Genomic DNA, 27,856 nt, shown 5'->3' with positions numbered 1-27,856 from the left:
CATTTTTGGTTTATTGTGATTTACAGTTATAATACATAACTGTGTTTGCTAAGGTAAACCTCCTTGCTTAGTGGGTTTTTCAAATACCTAACATGAAATATTAAACTTTGCCACATGACATGTCCTGCAATGCCTGTGCTAAGAATATGAATTATATCTCAAATTGTAAAGCCTAGAGAGGTGTTTATTTACTTCATTTACTGTGAAATCAAACTAATGATTCTTGCTTGAAAGATCATAAAATATGTAGGGGGAAAAACTACAGTATGGATTTTCTTAAAACCATGAAGAACACCAAGCAACCACCAGAACAGCCTGTAACAAACACAGAAATCAAAGAGAACACCCAATCAACTACCTAGAAACCAAAGTGAACTCCCAGTCTACTACCTAGAAACCAAGAACATCAAGTAACCACCTAAAAACCACCCAGAACACCCTAGCAACGACCTATAAACTACAGCTGACATCCTAGCAACCACTCAGAACACCCCAGCTACCACCACTGAGAAGCCATTGAGAACACCCTGGCAACTGCCCAGAAACCACAAAGAACACCAAGCAACCACCAGGACACCTTATAACAAACATCTAGAAACCACAGAGAAAACCAAAGCAGCCACCCAGAACACTAAGCAACCACCTAGTGACAATGCAGAACACCCTAGCTATCATAAAACAAGCCACCCAGAACATCCTAGCAACCACCATGATACCCCAGAAAATCCCTAGAAACCAAAAAGTACACCCAGTCAACTAACAAGAAAGCAAGAACACCAAACAACCACCCAGAACACCCAAGTAACCATCTAGAAACCAAAGAGAACACCCAATTAAATACCTAAAAACCAAGAACATCAAGCAACCACCTTAAAGCCAACCAGAACACCGTAGCAACCACCTAGAAACTAGAAACACATTGGTTGCTCTAGTCTGAAAAATAAGCCTTTTTAATGGTATTGGAGCATAGGAAACAACAATTATGAGGCAGTTGTTGTCAGATTTCATTGGTAATTTCAAATATGAAATTTAATCGTAAGCTTGGTGAACTGTTTTGGAGAGTTTTATATTTCCCCATTCAAAGAGATAGAAGCTGCACTTGCATGCCTGAGAGGCATTTCAAAGACCGCAGAGTGAAATGGCTTGCCTTAAAGGGATTTTGACCCAGTCGACTACTTAGGAAGCAAGAACACCACACAACCAGCTAAAATTTACCAAGAACACCCTAGCTACCATTTAGAAAACAAAGTGAACACCCAATCAACTACCTAGAAACCAACAACACTAAGCTACCACCTAAAAACCAACAAGAACACTGTAGCAACCATCTAAAAAAAACAAAAAGAACACCCAATCAACTACCTAGAAACCAAGGGCACAAAGCAACCACCGAACATCCACCCAGAACACACTAGGAACCACTTAGAAACTGAAAAAAAAAAAAAAAAAAAAAAAAATTCGCACAATCAGCTACCTAGAAACCAAGAACACCAAGTAACCACCTAGCAACCCCCTAACACACCCTGGCAAGCAACAAGAAACCAAAGACAACACCCAATCAACTACCTAAAAACCAAGCCCTGGTGAAAAACAGCATATGCTTGTATGTTTTGATGCTGGGATGCTGGTTAGGTATGTTTTGATGCTGGTTTAAGCTAGTCCTTTGCTGGTTTATGCAGCATAAACCAGCAAAGGACCAGGGAGAACACCAAGCAACCACCCAGAACTCCCAAGCAACCACCTAGAACAGGGGTGCCCAGCCCTGTTCCTGGAGATCTACCTTCCTGCAGAGATTAGTTCCAACCTTGATCAAACACACCTGTTTGTAATTATCACATGCTCCTTCAGATCCTAATTAGTTGGTTCAGGTGTATTTGATCATGGTTGAAGCTAAACTCTGCAGGAAGGTAGATCTCCAGGAACAGGGTTGAGCACCCCTGACATAGAAACCAAAGACAACACCTAATCAACTACCTAGAAACGAAAAACACCAAGCAACCACCCAGAACACCCTAGCAACCACTTAGAAACTAAAGAGAATACCCAATCAACTACCTAGAAACCAAGAACACCAAGCAACCACCTATCAACCACTAACACACCCTAGCAACCAACTAGAAACTAAAAAAAGAACACCCAATCAGCTATCTACAAATCAAGAACACAAAGTAACCACCTAGCAACCACCCAACAAACTAGCAACCAACTAGAACCCAAAGACAACACCCAACTGACTACCTAAAAACCAAGAACACCACGCAACCACCTAGGAACAACCCAAAACACCCTAGCAACCACCTAGAAACTAAAGAGATACTAAATCAAATAACTAGAGACCACACCGAAAACTGAACAACCACCTAAAAATCACAGAGAAGACTCAAGTAACTACCTAGAAACCACCAAAAAACCCCTAGCAACCACATAACAACATGTAAAGAACTACTCAGAACACCCTAGCAACCAGATAACTGCAATAAAGTCCAAACTGTGACACTGGCAACCATCCATTGTAGTGGTGAGATTTACATAAACAACACCTCTAAAATGTACATTTATTAATTTTCAAAATGGTACATTGAGAAATTGATATCAGCATCATGGACTTTAAATAAATCCATTTATTTTACACAGATTTCTGAAATGACACACATCGATTTTAAGTCTTTTGGAAACCCTGAAGTAAACATTTTAACATTTGGCTGAACATACTGTTTACTAGACAACCGTCTTATCCTAAATGTCTCCAGGGAAACCATGTGTCTGGTTCTACTCTCCGGTGTCAAAGGGTTAACTGGTCCTGCAAAACACAATAAACCCGTAATGACCTGTTGGCGTTTACAAGCTCACCCCTTTAACAGACATTTAAAGGGTTAAAATCCCATGGGTGAATCTGATTATGCGAGTTTACCCCCTCTTATGAATGATTCATATTTTATGATAATGAGCCATAAATAGAAAAACCGAAAGCATTTGGTTTTGCTTTCAGGGCATATAAATATATGCAGCAGATTATCAATAATATCTTGTCCCCCGAAAGCAGAAATATGTCAGTCCAGGAGGCGACTGCAGACTGTAAAAGAAACGAGAGAGCAAAAGTGTCTGTTTCTGCATGAGAACGATTAAGAACCATTTGAACACTGGCAGCTATATTTTTACAGCTTTTAACCCAATAGGGGATGCTTTCGCTTTCCTGATATTAGCTGTATTTTATTACTGGCTTCTTTTACTAATGACTTAATATAATCTATTTATATCTAATGTGTACTCACATAATCTGTTTAGCCATGGAACAACATAACAGAATATCAAATGAAACATAATTACGTGAAAGACTAAATAAAAATGGCTCATTTGATACTGTAAAAACATTAATCCACAAACAGTTGATTAACAAATACAATCAGTTTGCTATGCAAACAACAGACAGCAAATAATAAATAACGTGTCTCAACTTGTCAGCCTTATTGTAATTATGAGAAGACAACACAGAGATTCTACTCTGAGCTGTTCATCATTGGTTTCTATGACTACACTCATAATGGCAGAATGGATGCATGTGGGTTTTTTTGGTTTAGCTTTAATAACAGGGAAATCTCATCGCTACATTAATGCAGCTTTACTGTCTTTTTAAACATTCAAGAATAAGATACAGTAAATAAATCAGCTATAAAAAATATCTATATTTAAAAATAGACAAACATAAATGTTAAGGTGCTGTACTATGTTTTTGAGGCTGCTGCCACTGGTTCTTTTTAGATAACATCATAATACTCAAGAGGTTTGACATTGTCAAGAGTTTGACATTTTCTAATACAGTTTAGTGAGTCACTGTCACTCTTCTAACTTTGCTATGTTACTATTTTACTTTTTTTTTTATTATTATATGTAAAAAATCACCCAAGCTGTGAAGAGGCCCCCAATCGTGAGATAACAGATGGCAAGAAAGAATGTGAAAAATGTGGAAAGAAACCACATACTGATCCAAGTAAGTTGCTGACTTTTTTTCATTGTTTAAGAACAATATGGAGACAAAAAACAGATTTACCCAAAAATAACAATCTTGCCATAATTTACTCTTTCTCTTATATCTTTCGAAACCTGCATGACGTTTTTTCTTCTGTGGAACATAAAAGAAGATATTTTGAATATTGTACTGGTTGGTCTTTTCCATGCAGTTACAATGCATAGGCACTAAACACATCCAGCCTCACAAAAGACACAAATACACCATAAAAATATCATAAAACTGGTTCATAGTTTTGTAATTCCCATTTGTGACCACCATTTAGACTTTTTTTTTTTAACTAAATCAATTAATTCAGTAAAAATGAGCATGTTACTTTAAAAAAGTAATTAGTTATAGTTACTAGTTACTTCTCACAAATATTAACTGAATTAGTAACTGAGTTACATCATTACATACATCAAAGTAACTAATTACCAGGGAAAGTAACTATTGTGTTACTTTATTTAAAAAAATTATTAAATATGTCAAATAACTTGGATGCCCCCAATATGTTAAATGAATGACATTTAAATGAAATGAATGCAATTTTTAGTTTACTCACCAGACTAATATTAAATATCTGATATACTATTATATAGTAGTCAACATTTGAAGTGGATCAAAAAAGTTAATCTAAGTTGTCCTAAAACAAGAATGGGTATTGTTTTGGTTTAAGACAACTTTGATGAAAGATTTTGATCCACTTTTAAATGTAAACTACTATACATATATAAAGCTTAATGGCACAGCTTTTTTGTCTGAAAGTACACTTAGCATCAGTCAGTCAAGCGTTATAATAAACATGATAATTTAGATAACAAAACTACTACGAATTCTACTACTGATAACACGATAAAGGATTAATGAGCTGGGTTCATGAATATTAATCACGTTGTCTGCGTTCGCTCTAACTGATTTGCTGAAATCAAAACAGGGACGATAATAGGTGAGCGCAGCCAATGAGATTGCTGTTTGCGCATTAGTTCCGCCTACTACCACAGAAACCGGCAGTTCTTAAAAGCTGAAGAATTCCAGAGGAGTTCCGTTATTTTGACAGGAATATACAGCAACGAATATCGTTTACATGTAGCGCGTCAATTCTGCGTGGTATGTAAGTCTCTCTCGCTTTCTTTCTTTCTTTCTTTCTTTCTTTCCGTCTAGCGACGGCTAGAGTTTACCGAATACAGGTACGCTGCGCATTCATTCAGATGAAAAATTAAATTATAATAACATTATAATAAATTATAGTAACGCCGCATTTTATTGTCAGCAACGGTAACAGTGTTGTAACGGAGGAAACAGTTAAAAAAATAACTCCGTTATTCCCATCACTGATTTCTATAATCTCACAATGGCAGAAGGTTCATATTAGTTGAATAATTATTTTAAATACCCAGAAAACCATTTCTGTTACACTATATTTAGTGTAAATGCACAAATAAGTAATGAGCAATATTAATGTTTAACATAGTTTGCTTTATAGTAAGTACATGTAATGTATATCAAGGGCACTGTAAAATAAAGTGTTACCCAATCCAACAAGCACTAACACTTCCTGAATCTTGAGAGCAACAGCATCACTCAAGAACAGACGCAGAGGGCATAAGCGAGTGTATCGCAGGAAAGGCCGCACTCATTACAGCTTGCTAATTTTACCTCTTGACGCACACTCTTGACCTGCTGACAATAGCAGGAACGGAGGCTGCCGAAGGAAGGATGTGTTGTGGTGTATTTCATGCATTGTGAGGGGCTTCCTAACGCTCTGCGTTAAGAAGCCGAAGGACACAGCTGCAGAAATAAGAGTGTGTGTGCTGAATAAGACGAGGGCATTGAGAAATAACCACTAAAGATCAATAAAACTAACAGGAAAAAGAAAGAAAAATGTACAGAAGTGTTAAAGGGACAGTCCATCCAAAAATGAAAATCCTGTCACTATTTACTCACCCTTTAGTTGTTTCAAACTTGTTTGTGTTTATTTCTTTTGTGAGCTCAAAAGAAATATCTTCTTGAAGAATGTTGGTAATCAAACAGTTGATTGCAGCTATTGACTTCCATAGTATGAACTGTTTGGTTAGCCATTTGGTTTGAAACGACATGAGGGTGAGTAAATGAGCAAATACGTGAACTATTCCTTTAAATATTGTAGAGGAAATAATGTTTGAACGTCTACAAGTGCGTCTTTCTCTGTCATCTATATTCTATCCTCCTGTAAGCCAAAGTTAATGCTGTACTATAAAACATTGCAATATATGTGTGCATGTCACTGTCCCTGATGCCAATCGTGACCTTTCCCTGTACAAACGGTGCTAGATACATTATAGCCATGACATTTCAATGTAGAGCAGACTGGGCAACTTTATTAGATAACAGCACTGGACACTACAGCCACGGCAGCTGCTGAATCAGGTCCTCTGGGGATGGGGTAAAATTTACCCCTGCGAGACGTAATAAAAGGGCACGTGTGATTCATATCGGTGCTTATTACTGTGTGTGTGTGTGTAGAGAGACAGATAGCTCTGCTTGTGTCGTTGAGAAGTTTATGAATAGTTGTTATTTAGAGGGATGATTAAAGCTATAGGGCCAGATCCGTGGGGAGTTCCAGCTCTGCGACTGGACTTAGTGTTATTTAGTCAGCTGTAACTGAGCATTTAGAGAAGGGATTTTAATAATATTTTTAAAAGAGTGAGACATAAATAAACAGATCTGGTGATCTAAAGGATGTGCAGTCATATACCCTCATCATTGTTTTTGAAAGATGTCCCTTATGCTCACCAAGGTGGCATTTATTTGATCAAAAATATAGTAAAAACAGCAATACTGTGAAATATAATTACTGTTTTAAATAAATGTTTTCTATTTGAAAATATGTTAACACGTTATGAAAATATATACATATAGACATGCTCAATGTATGACATGCATCTTTAAAAAAAAAAAAGTTTTGGGTCAATTATATATATATATATATATATATATATATTGTCTTTTATGCTGACAAAAGCTGCATTATTTGTTTATTTGATTGAAAATGCAGCAAAAACACCCATATTTAGAAATATTATTAAAATGTAAAATATGGAAGCCTGTTTCTGCCACTGAATAAAAAATAAAAAAGGCAACTGCAACATTTTATTTCACAACTCTGACTTTTTTCCTAACAACTGCGTGATACAAACTCGCAAATTCTTTTTCTCAAATATAAACTTGCAATTGTGAGTTATAATGTCAGAATTGTGATATAAACTCGCAGTTCTGTAAAATAATATCAGAATTCAGAGAAATACAGTCAGAATTTTGATATATACTTTCACAATTATGAAATTTTTTTCTTAGAATTGCAAGTTTATATCTCTAAGCTGTAAAAAAAAATTTTCTCAGAATTGCATTTTTATCTCGTAATTCTGACATGCAAGTTATTAAGTCTGAATTGTGAGATATAAATTCACAATTCTGAGGACATATCAGGCTTTTCCCCCCTCAAAACTGGACTTTACAACTCGCAATTGCGAGTTTATATCTTGCAATTCTGAAAAAAGTCAGAATTGCAGTCAAACCCCAAACTTTTAAATGGTTTGTTGAACCTAAACTGTGATGTCCATAGGCCAAACCCAACACTTGTCGTCCATGTCGTCCATGACTTTTGTCAGCAAGTATTATTTTCTGCAAATATGATTAACATACATGAGATTATTATTAATAACCAGAGGAAATTGACTGTGATTGACAACAACAACAACAAAAAAAAGCAGTAGGAAATTTCTTAACTAAATTAAATTCAAGTTTCAGCAGCAGAAGACACTGCTGAATGCAAAACAAATGAGTTAACTTCAATGAAGTAAAATTAAGTTGAATTAAAAACAGATTCCATAATTAACTAAAACTTCCTTAGAGCTTTAGCTCTGGGGTTCTAATTAACAGATAAAGGTTCAGTCAGTGCGCTCATTTCAGAAGAACAACTTTCAGCATTGTTTGTAGCAAGCCTACACATTATCCCCAGCATAACACTCAAATTGCCATCCTCAACAAAACATAAATCATAAGCACAGTGTCTGTCCTGACTTAAAATCCCAAAGGAAACCCTTAATGATCATTTAATTCTGTCATTTGGCTAAACGATAAGAGAAAAAAATCAAAACTTGGATGTGAGGGTCCACACCCTCATTATGACATCATCACGTCTGGGTCCTAAAACAAACCAACACTTTAAAGACTGTGTGGGCCCTGATTTGTGTCTTCAGTCCAGACTGCTGTTATTAAACAGCTTTAGCGTGGATTAATGTCAAATCCACAACATCAATCTGACACCTCCACCAGATGCTTATCGCACGAATAATGAAGCAATCAACACGACCACTCAGCCCGTTAATTATCCAATGCTACCCTGGTCACTGGGGATGCTTTATAGCAAAAATGTATGGTGGGGGATGGGGATGTTTATGTGTTTTCATGTGTATGCATACAGGCTTCAACAAAGACAGCCGTTTAATTACACAAGAGATGGAGGGCTCTGGTAAGCCCCCATCAGTCACAGTTGAATTAATGAATAGGTAAACAGTGACAGAGCATGGAGTGGCACGCTACGCTAACGTAGCTTTAGCTCACGCGTGATCACACCACAGAATCACTGTTTATTAATGGGATTGAACCAAAGATACTAACAGCGCTGAAGCCACAGGGATTATAATATCAATAATAGCATCAGGCTAAATGCACTTAATAGCCCCATGAGATAGTTGTCTTTAACTGTTTTTAATTTCCTGAAATATTAGTTTTATAAAAATGTAGCATATTATTATTATAATGTAATAGTCGAATGGTCCATTAGTTTAGTTGGCCATTATACAAAATAATTGCTTCCTACATGTGGCACTTTCAAATCGAAATCCCATGAGTCGCATTAAAATGGTGTTTATAGTGTTATCCAAAACAGGTGAATGTGAATCTGGCAACGCTTTATTACATTGGTTGTTGTAAATATAAATATTGTGCCAATTATCATAGTCATATTGTTGAAAGTAACGCACCACCTATACTATACTAAACTAAAACACATTTGCTGATGCAACCATGCTATTTTAGCTTGTTTCTACAAGCCTTTAAGCTATCATTACTTGTGTTTAATGAGATTCATAATCTAGAGTTCCTCTACCAGTTGTGCTACAAAACAAGTTTACTATTTCAGAAAAGCAAAACATATGAATAGGGCTGCACGATAAATGTGATTAGGCAGAAGCTGCGATTGTCATGCGTATCTTTCAGTGAAGCACAGTTCTGTGATCAGCAGTAAATCTTCATCTGAAGGCCAGAGGGCGCTCTTGTGCGGAAACTCCAAATATGCCAGAATAAGAAACCTGCAGCTGAATAAACTGATTTAACTGCTTTCATTGATTCAACGTGTCTAATAAACACACAACTATGACAATATATGGTTTATCTGAGTTGTAATTATTATAATTTTCATTATAATAAAGTATATTTATAATGCAATGCGTATATCACTGCTTAGAATACTATGAAATATGTTGTGTGCCTTATTCTGTGTAAGAAGCCACATCATCTCACAGAAGGATTTATTTCAAACACTCGACTGACCTTACGAAGTGAGTTCGGAGTAAAAGCGTAAATATGGCATTTTAACATGCTTTTAGACGTACTACACAAAGCCGTAGTTCACTGAAAAGCTACGCAAACAGCTGTCATTATCTCAAAGAATTTCTTTAGATTTCATAATCACACAATAATATTGTTTACAATTTTTTGGCATAACCTATCAGTGAACTACGGCTCTGTGTAGTAAATGCTGCTCCATCTGAAAGCAGCTGATGCAGATTTATTGCTAATTAATCATGCAGCCCTACATATGAAGCTGTCTGAATGTAAAACAATGTAGAACACTAATGTTGAAAATGAAATTCATAACCTAGTGCTCCTCATTGCAAGTGCATAGTACCAGGTGCGCTACCAAGCAAGTTTACTATTTCAGACAAGCAATACATATGAAGCTGTCTAATGCAAATGTAAACAATGTAGAACACTAATTTTGAAATGAACACTAATGTTGATGCCACTAGTTCAGTTCATCCAGAAACTGCAGTAAATAGTATGTATTATTTCACGTTTTAATGATTTACTATCAACTTTAAGAATTAGAACATGTTTTTCACCAAACTACAAACAAACTTTCGCTTATGACTTTTGCTTGGATTTCTAAAGTGAATTACAGCCTATTACATGGAGAAAGAATGTGCTGTCCGATATGACAGACTGCAGTAGAGTGGGGCGAGCAGAGCGAAATCAGCCAGAGAAAAACTCTGCCAGACAGAATGAATGTCAATGGCTTTGCTCTGCTCTGTTTATGGCTGGTCTAGTTAAATGTCAAAAGCTTTACCCTAGAGAGTCCGTCCTCTCTCCAGACTGGTACTGAATTTGTAGGCACCTCATTCTCCTCTCTCTGTCTCTGTTTTATAACCAGTGTTTCACATTCCACCCAATTGCTGAGTTTCTCATAATATATCTACCCTGCATTATTTCTTAAGTATTCAGTGCTTTAGTTTCAAATAAGCTCCAAACAGTCTCTCCTGTGGTCACTCGTCATGGTCAACCCAACCATATTCAGCTATTATACATTAATTAAACAGTCTCATACATTTTTCTTTTTCAGGGTACTTGCATGGCATAGGAATTAAATGTAGGAAATTTTTGGACTTATTAGAAGAATCTTTTTTCTTCTTCTATAAAATGAAATCTGAAGTTCAGCTTCATCAAAGAGAAATACTGAAATGGCTTTGAGAGATTCATACAGGCAGAGAGCTCAATAACTAAATGTGAACTTTTAAAAATGTCTTGACAGTCAAATTCAGCACATTAGCACCAAATGACTCAATTCCAGCTAAAATAAACATTGATTCAGCTGTTTGTTGGCCCTTATTGATGGTCCTTTATCTGCAGTGTGTTGGCACTGACAAAGCAAATTCTGCAAATGCTTTAAGCTGTTTTATGACTCTTATGACTCTTCCCAAACCAAAAGGAAATGCTAAGTCATCTCTTTTCTTTTGAGGAAGTCACCATTCAGGAGAGCTGAGGCGTTAGTTTAGGCTGAGCTCCAAAATGCCTAACAAAATGTATGAACCAAGAAAAATCTAACAAAATGTAGCCTAAACTCATATTTATAACTCAAGGAGCAGAAAGAACCTGAAGTACTTCAAACAGCATCTTTGAACACGGATCCCAAGGGTCAATGAAAACATTAGTTGCATATTTGTGTAAGACCATGAAACTTTAAAAAAACATATGAGTCAGTATAAATCAGTGTGAATCGTTTTACGCTTTACACTGTAAGTGACAAGTAGTTTAGTGCTTGTAATCCAGTCATCTGTCACTATATGTCATCCCTCTTAAAGGAGTCATCGGATGCCCATTTTCCACAAGCTGATATGATTCTTTAGGGTCTTAATGAAAAGTCTATAATATACTTCGGTTAAAAATTCTCAATGGTTGTTTAAAACAACACCCTTTTTACCTTGTCAAAATGAGCTCTGCTCGCCCCGCCCCTCTCTTCTCTCTGCTGCTCTGAGAGATTGTTTACTTTAGCCACATTTAGCATGTTTAGCCGTGAAACTTGCTAACTAGCACATTAATAGGAAAGATAATTGCAGAGATTCATAAAACAAAACCTTACTCACTTCTGCTGTAGGTGAAGCTGGATCACGAATGATTTGCGTGAACATAGACGCATTTATGTAGATCGGGAGGCGGATTCCCTTCACAAACAAATGTAATGCACTGCATCTTCAGCAGCTCAGATGTCGGGAGTAAATGACGACCACTACAACACAAGCAACACAACACTCCAGCAGGGAAGCAATGGAGGTCGGACTGTTACAGCTGATCTGAGGTAAGATGCTCATGGGAGCAGCCTCTGGTATCTGAGAACGGCTCGATTTGAAAAAGGGGATATTATTTTTACAGATTAATTAAAAACCACTGCATGGATTTTTGTCATAATAGGGTAGATGTGTACATACACTGCCAACACACATTAATGTTTAAACAACAGTGTTTTAAAGCATGGCAACTGGTTTAAGCTGGTACTTAGTTGGTCCTGAACTGGTTATAAGCTGGTTGTGAGCTGGTTTAAGCTGGTACTTAGTTGGTCCTGAACTGGTTATAAGCTGGTTGTGAGCTGGTTTAAGATGGTCCTGAGCAACTGCTCTGGACCAGCTCATAACCGCTCATAACCGGCTTAAACCAGCTCATGACCAACTAACGACCACCTTAAACCAGCTGCCATGCTTCAAAACATACCTAACCAGCATATGCTGGGAACTGCACCTCCCAATTTTAATAACTCTGTGAAATAATATATTTGTGTACTGATTCAAAACAGCTGTGATTCAGACCACTGAAGATTCACCATTTTTTAAAGCTCATCATAAGTGCTTCACTGTATCCATGGTGATGCAGTTAGTACAGCCAGATCTGCTCACACATGAACGTACACAGTTTCTCATTGCCGGTGTGGAAGTGTTATTTATTATAGTCAGCAGCCTTGCATATGGAAATTCATTTTCTCACCTGACGTTCCTCGCTCTGTCTTATTCAATATTAATGTCATCTCACATTACCAGCCAGGTCTACCGCATCCGATAAAGAGAAAGCTTTCTTAGGTGCATACACCCATAATCAAGCATCTGCATGCTCACAAACAGAATGAAAAACTGTGTAGGTAGAGAAGAAAGAAGAAGTGAATAAGCAAATGGGAACAAAAGGAAAACAAATAAGACCAATATGAGAAAACAGAACAGATTGAAGAGGAAAACAGGGCCTAGCAGTTAAAGATTGGGCCTGCCTACTGAAAGATTGTAAGTTTAATTAACTACTAGCATTTTGCCATTGCACAAGGCACTTACAGCATGAAATGGAAGTACCAGTGTATTGTGGATGGGTGCCAGAGCTATGAGGTGTTTTAAATGATTAACCATTTTTTGCCCTCTTTAATCATCCAAAAAGTAATAGCCTCCCCTTCTTCAATAAGTAACACATCAAAGCTTAACATTGAGGAGTTATGAGTTTGTTTAAATCACTAAACTACAGTATGAGTGATAATGTGATAATTATGTCTTAAAAAGCACTACTAATAATAAAGATAGAAGGATAATGGTAGATAAGCTCACAAAACAAAATTAGAATTTCATAAACCTTCACCCTCTCGGTCTCATACATAAACAACAGCAACATATGCTTTTGGCATAACTCAAAAATAAGCCCCGACTCAGAGAGGTTGCGTGAATTGATTAGATCTCTTTGCACAAGCCAAAAAAACACCAGCACACCGGCATTAAACAAAGCTTTTATCTCAAGCAAGCTCTCATTTACAGCAGAAGATATGGAATAAATCACAGTATGCAGTGCGATTGCACTAAAAGAGATTTGGGATGCAAATCCAAAGGTGTCAAAACTAAATCTCAAGACAAAAATATCTGCACTGAGACAAAACCACAGATTTATTGTAGGTTATTTACACCTCGCTTTTACAAAAATGAAGTGTCTGGATATGAGTTTTATAACATGTCATGCACAACTAAAGTAAAACTTGTATATGTGATTTAATATAAATCTATATATAAATTTATAATTAAAGTATGTATTTAGGCCACCATACCTGATTCTAAAAAGGATTAAATAATGAAAAAATAATTTGGCTTTAGTTATGGTATTTTGACCCTTGACCTTTCAGGGTTTGCTGATCACTCTAAAGACTACCTAGGAAAGTATGACAAATCCTTTTGTGGCACAAAAGAGAAATAAATAAAACAAAGACAGGAAGACAGCTTGAAACGGGACCTGTGATGACCTGTAATTTGAACCTCATGTCCGGTCGAGTTTACCTGACACCAAAACAGGTTTTTGCAAATTGTTCTTACTCTTTTCCTTGTTTGGCTTTTCCATCCTAAACTGTTAGAAAAACATTCAAGATCAAGATGTTCAAAACCACGTCCAAGATAAATTAATTTACACAGCAGCTTGTGCTACATAACAGCTAGACTGAACACTAGGGTCAGTCTCAGATAAGTTTATAACTGTCAGATGCACAAAAAAAGCTGAAATCCCCAGTTCCAAGCAAGTATGCTGGATGTGCACAAATGTGACCCTAGACCACAAAACCAGTCAAAAGTAGCATGGGTGTATTTGTAGCAATAACCAAAAATACATTATATGGGTCAAAATTATTATATCCTAGCATAAATATGTCAAAACTTAATTTTTGATTAGTAATATGCATCGCTAAGAACTTAATTTGGACAGCTTTAAAGGTAATTTCCTCAGATTCCAGATTTTCAAATAGTTGTATCTCAGCCAATTATTGTCCTGTTCTAACAAACCATACATCAGTGGAAAGCTTATTTATTCAGCTTATAAATCTATAACCTATAAATCTCAATTGATCCTTATAGCTGGTTTTGTGGTCCAGGGTCACAAATATCATGCGGCATCATGGATTTCCAATTTAACTATCTACCTTTAAATATCACTTAAAAACAAACCAAACAGTGGCTGGTCTTGGCATGCTCACATGTTCTAGACCAGAATAAGATTTGCTGCAAACATCTGTCTCTTCCAGAATAATTAAAAATTGACATAATAAAACAAGATCACATTAAGCCAGTTTTACGAAAACAGATTTCTAAAAGCTTAAGCCCCAAATTACAGTAGCAGAGCATTTCTGTACAAGCAAACCCCCCACTGCTCAGCAGATGAGATTCATTTAATCAGAGGTACATCAGGACTATTAGCTTTTCCGTCATTCCGACATTAAATTCTAGATCTAACAAGATGAAATGATCAAAAAGTCTAATGTGTTCAATAAAGCTTGTTAGGTGGAGGAAACATAATTTGCAGAGATGGAAGACAGAGAGAACGATGTTTGTTTGTTTTTTTTAAAGTACTTATTGTGAGCTTCCAATTTAATGGTGTCTTAATAGGCTTAAGTTAGTGATCAAGTTAGTGTTGATACTTGAAGTCTTAATACAAAGCTCTTAAGAGCATATTAGGATCTGTTTTAAGATTACTTTAAAGTACAATTTTCTTTGAAAAGCAAGGATGCATTAAATTGATCAAAAGTCACAGTAAAACATTCATGTTACAAAAGGTTTTTATGTCAAATAAATGCTGTTTTTTTTTACTTTCTAAACTGACCAAAATTATAAATGCAACACTTTTGTTTTTGCCCCCATTTTTCATGAGCTGAACTCTGATCTAAGACTTTTTCTATGTACACAAAAGGCCTATTTCTCTCAAATACTGTTCACAAATCTGTCTAAATCTGTGTTAGTGAGCACTTCTCCTTTGCCGAGATAATCCATCCACTTCACAGGTGTGGCATATCATGATGCTGATTAGACAGCATGGTTATTGCACAGGTGTGCCTTAGGCTGGAAATAATAAAAGGCCACTCTAAAATGTGCAGTTTTATCACACAGCCCAATGCCACAGATGTTTTGAGAGAAGTTTAGAGGGAGCGTGCAATTGGCATACTGACTGCAGGAATGTCCACCAGAGCTGTTGCCCGTGAATTGAATGTTCATTTCTCTACCATAAGCCGTCGCCAAAGGCGTTTCAGAGAATTTGGCAGTACATCAAACCGGCCTCACAACTGCAGACCATGTGTAACCACACCAGCCCAGGACCTCCACATCCAGCATCTTCACCTCGAAGATCGTCTGAGACCAGCCACCCGGACAGCTGCTGTAACAATTGGTTTGCATAACCAAATAATTTCTGCACAAACTGTCAGAAACCGTCTCAGGGAAGCTCATCTGCATATTCGTCGTCTTCATCGGGTCTCGACCTGACTGCAGTTCGTCATTGTAACTAATTTGAGTGGGCAAATGCTCACATTCAATGGCGTCTGGCACTTTGGAGAGGTGTTCTCTTCACGGATGAATCCAGGTTTTCACTGTACAGGGCAGATGGCAGACAACGTGTATGGCGTTGTGTGGGTGAGCGGTTTGCTGATGCCAACGTTGTGGATCGAGTGGCCCATGGTGGCGGTGGCGTTACGGTATGGGCAGGGGTATGTTATGGACAACGTTTATAATTTTGGTCGATGTATCAACAAACAATCCTGAAAAAATTTCCACAAAATATTAAGCAGCTCAAGTGTTTTCAACACTTATAAACATTTCGTAAGCACCAAATCAGCATATTTTAATGATTTCTGAAGGATCTTTTGACAATCAAGACTGTAACAGCTGCTGAAAATTCAACTTTGCATCACCATAGTAATACCACAGTACAGATTACGACTTCTTAAAGTACATTTTTCATCAAGAAAAAAATCACAATAGGCATTTTTGTCCTTTATAATGATGGAACTATGTACAGTAACTGTATTGAGAGGAATGATTCTATATGCTAGAACCTCAGCAGGGACTCTGATTATAGTTTACATCATTAGTAAGGCGTAGGTGCAATCTTGACAGTAAGAACAAATCCAAGACACATTGTATCACATAACGAGCGTATAACTAAAAATGACATAATCAACTCAAAATAGAAAGCGGCTCCATTATACTGGTGTACTGGCTCACCAGGGAAGATGCCCACATATCATTTTTGTATTCAAAAATTTCACAGATTAAAAAAAGAAGGGAAAATGGGTTTATGTAATCACATTTTATTGAACTAAACAATGGTGTTCTAAAAAAATGGTGTTCTAACCACTAAACCACTGACAAATAACTAGAATCTCCAGTCTGCATTTCTTGCTTCACTGAAAGACAGTTGGTGTTTCTGTTTTCACTCAGAAATTTCCATTTGACATCTGAGGTATTGTCAAGCTCAGTAGCACCTTCACCAACAAGGCATGATTTCAGGCTATTTTAGTAGCAATTTGTGGCTTGTTAGCAAGAGGGCTGACCTGTTTATAATTAAGTCCATATATATATATTCTTGTAGCTTAGGTGGAAGTTGCTGGTTTTGGTCACTTCTAAAGGTCTAATCAGTGCTAGCCACCTGCCAGAATCACATGACTGCTCTGGGTGGGCTACTAAGCAACAGGAGGTAAAGGCGGGATGCCCTCCCCCCTTCCCAATCTCTCTCACCCCTCTTTCCAGTCAGAGTAAATCCTATTAGCCTTGTTCATTTGGCCCACATAACTAAAACACTAAAGGATGCTGGGTACAGACTTGCATGTTTCTCTCTGATCATTTGTGCATTTTGATTATTCTCTTTAAGACTGGGAAAAAAAAAAAAAAAAAAAACCAGTTTCTGGTTTCATTTGCTCTGATTAAGAGGCACTTTACATTTGACTTTAATTGGTCTTATGAAGTTTAATGTTTAATTGAAGTCTGAGTATTTCAGCACTTTGAAGGAGATGCTAAACATTTGTTGAATGATATATTACAGAAGAAACTGCAAAGGAGGTTTCATAAGTGATTTGAACTCTCCTTCAGAGCATAAAATCTCTTTTAGAGGGATTTTAAAATCTTAAATTAGGTGAGGGAGCAAGAAAATTAAACAGAGCCAATCCTGGGGATCAAGTATTAAGAAAACCTTCAGGGCGGATTTTGTCAAGTAGTCTATGCTGAACAAACCTCAAGACTGGAATATCATAGCCAGGTCATTAAAAATGCATGTTTAAAAAAAATGCCAAAAAACATGCTGACTTTATAGAGTGGCTCTTAAAAAAGGTATTTAAGCATTTTTGAGCAGCCAAGTCACACTTAAAAATGTATGAATGTTGTTGCAACAAAAATATATCAGTCAAACCAAAAGGGAAATAGCATTAGAGCTTATTTCAGAGCTAACTTCACTTCACTTTTCTGAGTCATTTTTTGTAATAACCAAGTGGTATCAAACTGATTTTAGGAGGATAGTATAGGCCAACTCACCCTGCGTCGACAGACGCAGACAAACAGCAACAGACACGTCTATTGTTTTCATCACAGAACATGGTGAATCACCATTTGGAGGGTCTTGAAATGTCTGAGAAGTGACATACTGTAATCTTAAGACTGTTGGTGTTGGTCTGCATCTGTCAGTGCAGTGTGAACTGGCTTTATGAAATCAGATTCCCTCAAGATTACATTGTGTTCATCAAATTTAAAACATCTGACAAGTAAAAAGTGTCCATTTTAGTCTTAACCAAACACTTTTTGTAAAGGGATAGTTCACCCAAAAATGAAAATTACCCCATGATTTACTCACCCTCAAGCCATCTCAGATGTATATGACTTTCTTCTTTCAAACGATTACAATCAGTTATATTAAAATATGACCTTGCTCTTTCAACCTTTATATGGCAGTGAATGGAGGTTGAGATTTTGAAGCATAAAAAAAGTGCATCCACCCATCATAAAAGGATTCCACGTGGCTCCAGATGGAGGGTTGATAAAGGCTTTCTGAAGAAAGCGATGCGTTTGTGTAAGAAAAAATATCGACAAAAAAAAGTGAAAACCAAGTCTGCTAGTCTCAAGTTTTGTTTACAGCAAAGGAAAACCAGTGTCCTCTTGGCTTATACTGAAATCTTCCAACATTTTTCTTTACAAATCCTTGTTAGGGCCCAAGCACTGGTGGTGCGAGGACCCTATTGGAATTGCTCAGATTCTTCTTCTTCTCCAAAATGAATTGCATTTTTGAGGGCCTAAGCATGCTCGAAAACTCATGAAACTTTGCACACACGCCAAAAGTAGTGAAAATTTACATCTGATATGGGCTTCATAAGTGGGTATGGCAATATGGCTCAATAGTGTAACCTATAAAATTTCAATGAAGTCAACCTTGAGCTGTTTCACATACATGTGGTAGACACATGTAACACACCACCATACCTACGGAAAAGCACCTTGGTACGAATCCGAAACCCAACAGGAAGTCTGTAATTTTTAATTTTCTCAGCAAGTTTTGTGCTGTTTTTGCCATTTCTAGGCATTGTATTTTAAGGAACTCTTCCCAGAGATTTGAACAGATAAACACAAAATTTGGTCAGTGTAGTCTAAAGCCCTTTGTAACATTAAATTGCAAAGATCTTCAGTTTTCGTTAAAGGGCGTGTCCGTGGCAGGCTGACAAATTTCTCTGTATCACCATGAAAAAGGAAGTGTTATAATTCAGGCATTCAATGTCTGATCTGTCCAACGCATCACATGTTTGACAAGACTCCTGACCTGAAGAGATCTACATGCCAATATTCAATTTTAGTCATAGCGCCACCTTCTGGCAATTGGAAATGACATGTTTTACGCTGTACCGTACTCCTCTTAGAGATTTAATGACATCTGCATTATATTTGGTCAGTCTAATCTAAAGTCCTTTGCGGTGTTAAATTTGTTAAAGGGTGTGTCTGTGGAGGCATGACTAATTTTTATGTTTGGCCATGGGAATAGAAGTTGTTGTAACTCAGCCATAAAATGTCACATCTGCCCCAATCTTTACATGTTCGATAAGAGTCAATATTCCATTATAATCATAGTGCCACATGCTGGCAACAAAGAAATGACTTGTTTTACACTAACTTAAACATGCAATGTCCAATCTACACCAAACTTAATATGCTTAATAAAAATGCTGGCCTGAAGACATCTACATGCCAATATACCATTATATTAATAGCACCACCAGCTGGCAGAAGGAAATTTGACACATATAAATGACTTTGACATACAGTAGTCAACATTTGAAGTGGATCAAAAAAAGTTCATCAGTGTTGTCCTAAGACAAGAACAGGTATTGTTTTAGGTTTTAGGACAACTTTGATGAAATGTTTTGATCCACTTCAAATGTTGACTACTATATTCCTTTTATATTTACCACTTTAAATTCATATTGCTCACCGCTCACTGTTCCTAAAGCCACCGGGTGGTGGTGAGCCCAGGTGCGAGGGCCCTATCAAGGCTGCTTGCAGCTTTAATTTTGTACTTATAATTTGTGACCGGTGTTTTATTTTGCTCTCTCATCTGCGCTTCCGTGTTAGTCTCTTCTCACCGGAGCTTATGCTTATGCCTACTTCCTACGTCATCCACTGGAACGCCACTCTCTCGTGAACATGAGTAGAACAGTTAGCAGAAACAAGAGATAATGGTTTATCAAGGTTTAAACATGGATTTTTTTTCTTACACAAATGTAAGAAAACCACAGAGTTGTGTGGAGTACTTTTTATGATAGATTTATTACGCTTTTTTGGGGGGCTTCAAAATTTTGACCCCCATTTACTGATAATATAAAGCTTGGAAGCGCCAGGACATTTTTACTATAACTCAGATTGTATTTGTCTGAAAGAAGAAAGTCATATATATGACTTGCGGGTGAGTAAATCATGGGGTAATTTTCATTTTTGAGTTAACTATCCCTTTAAAATAAAGTGTTGGGGGTAGACAAAAAAGGACATTTTGTTACAGTGTAATTACACAAACTGAGTAATATTTATTAATTACTAATTAATTTGGTATTAATTTGATATATATATATATATATATATATATATACACACTTTTTTTTCTTGAAAAGTGTGGTTGTAGTATAATTACTGACAATAAATAACACTTATTTTTACATTTTGTTATACAATGTAAAAATGTGTAAATTTTAAGTATCCAAATACTTTTCAAAGCCACTACAAGCATTATTGCAGTGGGTACATTTCATACTGATGAAAAGAACCACCATGCTCATTATTACATTATTAAATCCTTGTTTGAAGTGACTGTTCAGTCTGGAATAAGCAGTGCCAAATAAAGCTGAGGACCTTTGATCAGAGGCAAGCCAAGCAACTCACTCTGACAGCCTGAAGCCATCAATTGATTAAACCCTTGCTGTAAAGCCAAACAGAAGCTACATGACTGTAAAAAAAGGGACAGTCCAGAACATTCTTTTGAGTTAGCTTCTTAGTACAACTGTAAACATGAAAATGCCTAAGTGTATGTCTGAAGGTGCGGCATATCAGCATCAGGAAACGGAGTACAAAGCAGAGTGGCGGCAGTCATGGAATTCCAGGAATTCCCCCACACACACTTCACGCTCCATCAGTCCTCTCCTCCTCCCGCTCCCCCTTTCCCTCTTATCTTTCTCATCCATCCCTAGCTCACTCTCTAATCGCCGTAATGGCTGTATCCACGGCTGTCCTGTCCCCCGCTGCCCTTCCTGCCAATGGGGACACGGGAGGACCTGTTGTCGCTTTCAGCACTGCCCTGTGGGTAATTTAAGACACCTGCTATGTCAGTACATCGAGAAATTCAAGTAGGCAGGCGCTACTTGGTGCATGCTAAACAGTGTGTTCAATATTTCAGAGTATCAAACGCACCTGAGATACAAGAGCAGTTCAAGACATTATCACAAATTAGGTTAAATGAATAGGTTACCCAGAAGTATAAGCTGCTCACCTGTTGTCACAAATCATTTGGACTGTTTCTTCGGCGGTACACAAAAGAATAAGTTTAGTAAAATGCTCAAGATGCTCTTTCTCTTTTTAAAACAGAGAACTTTACTGTCTCCTGTTTGCTATTCCTGTTAATGTTCAGCTCGACTAACTGAAAGCGAACTTCTCTCCTATGGGAAGAGAAGGCTGATAGAATCATCAATGTCTTACAGGAAATGGGAGGAAATGTTCTATATCAGACAGTGACGGGCATCTCAACTACCCTTTATAACCTCATTTACTCAGTATACCTCAGTTCTGTTCTGGCTTCGAAGAAACACATTTCTAAAGAAGCTAATATAACGTGGCATTTGTAGGAGTGCATGTCACTCTCCAGGAAAAGAACACTGGTTGTTTTTCTTCCGTTGCGCCTGTGTGTCAGGCTTTTCCTGTCTACTGGCTTCTATGAACATGGAAGTGCTGAGTTCATTGACAGCACTTACTGTACTCAGAATTTAGAGTATTTACACAAGAGGCACATTCCAATTCCATACCACGCTGTACAATTCTCCCATGGGTCATATGGAATTGTAATTGAGACTGGGAATGGTTAAAAGAGGAAGAGAGAAAAGAGAATGGAACATTGTCTTTTCTTTCTGGATACTCTCTGATAAGATTGTAAGGCTTCCTGCTCAACCCTGAATTTTTTCCAGATGTTGATTGTTTTTAATTAGGGATGGCGTGTTTTCCTTTTTTATGTTACCCTGTAAGATTGCAGGAAGCCGGGCGGGAGGTTGCTATGACGGTAAGCGTTCCATTGACACATGAGTGATGTTTGGTGTGGGCAGAGGTGACACCACAGGACAGTTGATACGCTGTTGTCCCGGTCTGGTTACTGTCACACTGAAATGACCCTGATTCAAGAGGATAATGGAGGATCATCCATAATCACCCCCCGAAAACAAGGGATTAATATGACATTTGAAAAAATATATAAATCTATTTAAACAAACATAATCTATTTAAACAATATAAACTACCATTGAAACGTTAGGGGACAGTATTCTTATAAATTTTGATAAGTCACTTATATTAATCAATTATGCATTTATTTGATCATAATGAAATCATAATGAAATATTATTACTATTTAAAATAATTGCCTTATATTTGAATATATTTTAAAATATAATTTATTCCTGGGATTTTTAGCAGCTATTACTCTAGTCATCAGTGTCACATGATCCTTCAGAATCATAATTTCTTTCAATGTTAAAAACAGCTGTGTTTTGTGGCTATTTTTTGTTGCTCAATGTTCAAAGCATTTTTTATATTTTGTAATATTATAAATGTCTTTTCTGTCACGTTTGTTCAGTTTAATAAATTCCTGCTGTATTAATTTCTTTAAAGAAAAACTTTAAAAACTTTTAAACAGTAATGTAATAACAACAGTATATTATGTGATGTAATATAATACAAATAATATTAAATATACTAAATAAAATAAAGTGCAGTTGAGATGAAAAGTTTACATACACCTTGCAGAATCTGCAAAATGTTAATTATTTTTACCAAAATCAGAAGGATCATACAAAATACATTAAGAGCCAGGGGTGAAAACTTTTTTAATTTGAAGATCAGGGTAAATTTAACCTTTTTTTGTCTTCTGGGAAAAATGTAAGTATCTTCTGTAGCTTCTGAAGGGCAGTACTAAATAATAAATTTAAGAAAAAAAAAAAAAAAAAGATATTTAGGCAAAATTAGAAAAATGTACACATCTTCATTCTGTTCAAAAGTTTTCACCCCCTCGGCTCCTAATGCATGGTTTTTTTCTTTCTGAAGCTTCAATGAGCATTTGAACCTTCTCTAATAGCTGCATATGAGTTCCTCCATTGTCCACAGTGTGAAAAGATGTCTCTCAAAATCATACAGTCATTGTTGGAAAGGGTTCAAATAAACGAAAGTATTTTATTTAGGTCAAAACTAAATAAAAAATTACATGCATTTTGTATGATCCCCCTTTTATTTTGGTAAAATAATTAACATTTTGCAGATTCTGCAAGGCATATGTAAACTTTTGACCTCAACTGTAAATGAATGAATTATATATAAAATAAAACATAAAATAAAAATAATATTATTACATTCATTTAAGTAAAATAAAAATCAAAGCAAATAAGGTGCACAAAATAAAAAAAAAGGCTTTTTACCCTTGTCTGGAACCAGCAAAATCCCATGTAAACTAAACAAAAATAAACAAAGCTGTCTTTTTTTCTCAGACACTTGGGCAATTTTTAAAGAATGCCATGTTTGGAGAAAAACGAACACAGATAAGGATGCTTCCCTGCAGCAAGTTAACCAATGGATGGTAAAAGGTGACACCCTTTGCCCCCAATGAATCAAAGGTCCTCCACTTTTCACAAGACACTCACTGCTTAGCAGCCCCATCCCAGGTGACCCTTTCTGAACAAGTTGTCAGCTACATATGTCAGTGTCTCGCCACTTGACCCTTGAGACCTGGCTCCCTCCCTCTTCTTCCCCATTGGACAAACCAGTGGGGAATTGTCCTGTAGAACAAAGCCTATAGTTGGGGGTGTTCTATTAAAGACTTTGACTAACATTCCATTCACAATGCTCTCTGGCGACCAACTTTTAATGACCCTGCACTTCTAAACATTTACTGTTTTGTGGGTCCGCCAAGACACACAAAAAAAGGAACGCTCTGTGCTCACAAATGGAGCATCTTTATGGAGAGAACCCCTCTTCTAATGGCCTCAAGCTTTAAGAGTGTTGCCTCATTATTTAGAACTGAATATTAATGAACGAGACTCAGGGTAAAGGAAACATTCACACTGTTCTATAGCCTTTCTACTGGCCTTCCTATAGAACATGGTCAATGCCGAGGTCAAACACATACACAGGCCTACAGATAAGATTCATACATTAGCTTGAATCCAAATAATTTATTCAGTTTAAAGGTTATGATGATCAAATGAATATATTTAACGTAAGCTATGTTCCTAGAGCACTTAGGTTCCTGATATTTCAAAATAGACTTTTTGCATGCTACCAAACTGAAATGAAGAGGATATCTGATGCTCAGTAAGATCTGGAATAGAAACTGACCAATATTGTTTTTAAAACCAATACTGCTGATATTAAAATGGTTGATAAGTGATGCAGAATCCATCACTTCATTTTGACATATTACTTTATTCTGACGTAGCATTAGACTACAACAATAAAGCCTAAAATGAATTATTATTAAAGATAATAACAATAATAATAACGATGCTATTTTTGCTGTTGTTAACCTTAAAATCCATTTCTCACTTGAGAATGAAAGTTGCTTAAAAGCTTGAGTTATTTATTCAAACAACACAAGTTTCATTCGTCAGCAGAAATCGTTGAAACCGTTTATCAGTTTTCTCTAGTCTAGAACTGTGCAAAAATGTAAAAGATCGATCAGTGTGTGAAATTAAATACAAATGTACCATCCTACCATGTTTTCCCCCAAATCACAGTCTATGTGCAGGTGCAGCCATGTGATATACCAAGGCAAATGTTCCAGAAGAAGGTTGAGAAAAGCTCTCATGTCTCTTACCTTATAATAATATGATGGAGAATGATCAAACACGCCTGTAGCATAACATGATGTTTATCTGCGTTATATCCTCAGAATCCTGACAGTAACACACACAATCAATTATCTTTCACGGCTGGTAATACCGTTAAGCGTCCCCAACTCTCCTTCAGCGCCAGCTCACAATAAATAAAGGCTGATACCCCGAGTGTGTTTATGTGTGACCAGAGAGAGAGAGAGAGAGAGAGAGAGAGAGAGAGAGAGAGAGAGAGAGAGAGAGAGAGAGAGAGAGAGAGAGAGAGAGAGAGAGAGAGAGAGAGAGAGAGAGAGAGAGAGAGAGAGAGAGAGAGGACTGGTGAGCCATTCAAATGTTAGTTAATGAGCGAGCAGTTATACTCTATGACGGGGGTTCAATAACAAATTGTTGTTCGGTTAGAAAATAGCGGAACCGACTGATTTTAATGACGTTCGGGTCCATTCATCCGCCAATGCGGATGGAAAACCGAATTAAAATACTCTGACAGTGTTTCCTGCACTTCTGTTCACCACATCAACACCGCTACTGAATCTACAGCGCCACCAGTGTGGTCCGAATCCCAAACGAATGACTCTTTTGAGCTGGTTAGTTTTAATGAATCAAACATACAGGGAGACGAGTGTAGTCCGATTCCCAAATTAATGTATCTTACGAGTCAGTATTTTTAGGGTATAATGCCCTACTGGGGGAAAAAACAAAACAAAAACAGACTAAAATGGTTGGCTGGTCTTAGCATGGTCTCCCAACCTGGTTTTAACTGGTCAGTTACCTGGTCTCCCAGCCTAACCAGCTAAGACCAACCTCACCAACTAAAGCAGTAGTCAAAACCCATCTGAAACAAACCTGCTGACCAGCAGGGTTTTTTTTTTTTTCTTCAGCAAGGTAATATCAGTGTGGTGGGATTGTAATGATTCGGAACGAATGAGTCTTATAAGCAGGATCTTTTCAGTGAATTAATGACATTTATGAATCAGTTGGAGCGATTTTAAGACTTAAACTAATGTAGCCTAGTGATGTAGGCAACACATTTTAGTTTTATTTTCCTAAATTGAACACATTAATGAATGAAATATGCCACCACATTTTGTTTGGTATTTATTAATATATCATTATGCTGAAGAAGAAAAAAAATAAAAATAAAAAATAAAGATTGTTGGTTGGTTTTAGCTGGTTTAAGCTGGAAGTAGTTGGTTTTAGCTGATCTCACAGCCAGGCTAAGCTGGTCAAGGTGGTCTCCCAGCCTGGCTAAGCTGGTTTTAGCTGTTTAGCAAGGTGGTCTCCCAGCCTGACAGCTAAAACCAGCCTGACCAGCTAAAGAAGTTATTTTATTTTATTTTATTTTATTATTATTATTATTTTTTTAAGCAGGGATATGGTCTGTAGGCAACACATTTTACATTTTATTTTTTTAAATAAATTGAACAAATGAACGAATAAAATATGCTACCATATTTTGTTTGGTTTATTTTGTATTTTGTTTTAATGAATACATCGTTATGCTGAAAAACAAACAAACAAAAAAAAAAAACCATAAAAAAACAACAACAACAAAAAACAAACAAACAAAACAGCCTAACATGGTTGGCTGGTCTTAGCTGGTTTAAGCCGGAAGTAGCTGGTCTCCCAGACTGGCTAAGCTGGTTTTAGCTGTTTGGTCAGCTGGTCTCACAGCCTGACCAGCTAAAGAAGTGGCCAAAACCTCTGTAAAACCAGCCTGCAGACCGACCATACCACCAGCCCAAACCAGCAGGGATATGGTTTTTAAAACAGAAAAAATGAATTTCTCTTTTTTTTTTTTTTTTTTTTTTTTTTTTTTTTTTTGGTGAACATTTAGCAATGTTAATAATCGAATAAAATAATTTATCATAATAGCTTATGATGAAACCTGAAAATTTCCTATCATTTGCGAATGCTGGCAGCTGTAAATAAAATAAGAATCCCGTTTTCTAAATATTTCTCTCTCCAAATGACTAAAGAATCGTTCATGTAACTGTTAGGCAACCCGAATCGATTCCGTGTGATTCCCATCCCTATCCATGACTCTGTAGAACATCAGTTAACGCATCAAGATACTGAACAGTCAGATAACAGTATCCCTCATGGGAGTGTAATGCCGGATGAGGGAAGCCCAAAAATCGTTCAAAAATATTGCCATATTCACAAATGATTTTAAGACACTCCACCATCAGAGCTCCAAAATCGAGTAGGAATCAAGGCGTAATTAACGTTGTCACAATGTACGCAAAGACAATACATGCAGCGACACGCAGTAGATAACGCAAAGAATAAGGCTTACCTATATGGGGACTAGTCCGAAACCTCTTCCTTCCAGCTGAACCGGCTCATCAAAGCCGCCGCGTCACCGGTCCAAGAGAAACGCTCAAAGCGCACATGCTTCCCGCACGGTATCAGACTGTCACATGAGCGGAGCGGTCAGTTCAACCCTCCCCTGCCTCCATCCAGCAAATCTCTGAATCCAGTCCAACACCGCCCCACCTCCCAAAACACACAGGATAGCCTTTTCAGATCATAGACTGGTCATCTGTAAGGCAACAGGCAGCAAGCAGGTGGAGGTTGAGTGATATCAGGCAGCTATAATGACGGTGCGTGTCGGTCACCCCGGCTCTTTAAGACTGTTTCGTAGACCGTATACGGCCACAGAATAATAATGAGCACATATTGCTGCAACAGCAAGGGAGCATTTGGGGAACTGGGCTGAGAGGGTTATTCTGTCTCCGGTGGTTTAACTTGAATTATCCTGCAATAGGATGCCAGATTTGCCCTGAGGACCACACCAACACAGTTACAAGCACAGATCAGAGCAGAAACAGGAATAGAATAGAAACATCTAGAAACCAGAAACGTCTTATAGGCTA

At 37.1% G+C, this 27,856-nt stretch overlaps 1 protein-coding gene across 2 annotated transcripts in view; it reads right to left on the bottom strand.

Moving 5' to 3' along the window:
• Nucleotides 1–27,567, bottom strand: part of tmem108 (transmembrane protein 108) — a 70,103-nt gene extending 42,536 nt beyond the window's left edge. Inside the window, exon 1 of one of the 2 annotated variants that reach the window (XM_051097939.1) lies at nucleotides 27,277–27,567. The gene's annotated coding sequence lies outside the window, so the exon portion shown is untranslated. Of the gene's footprint in view, nucleotides 1–24,964; nucleotides 25,140–27,276 lie in introns of those variants that run through there. The other variant, XM_051097938.1, reaches the window with a different exon arrangement.
• Between the last annotated feature and the right edge of the window lie 289 nt (nucleotides 27,568–27,856).

This window comes from Labeo rohita, chromosome 24, assembly GCF_022985175.1.
Source record: "Labeo rohita strain BAU-BD-2019 chromosome 24, IGBB_LRoh.1.0, whole genome shotgun sequence".
Taxonomy (NCBI): Eukaryota; Metazoa; Chordata; class Actinopteri; order Cypriniformes; family Cyprinidae; genus Labeo; species Labeo rohita.
This window is presented reverse-complemented; position numbering and strand designations above follow the sequence as displayed.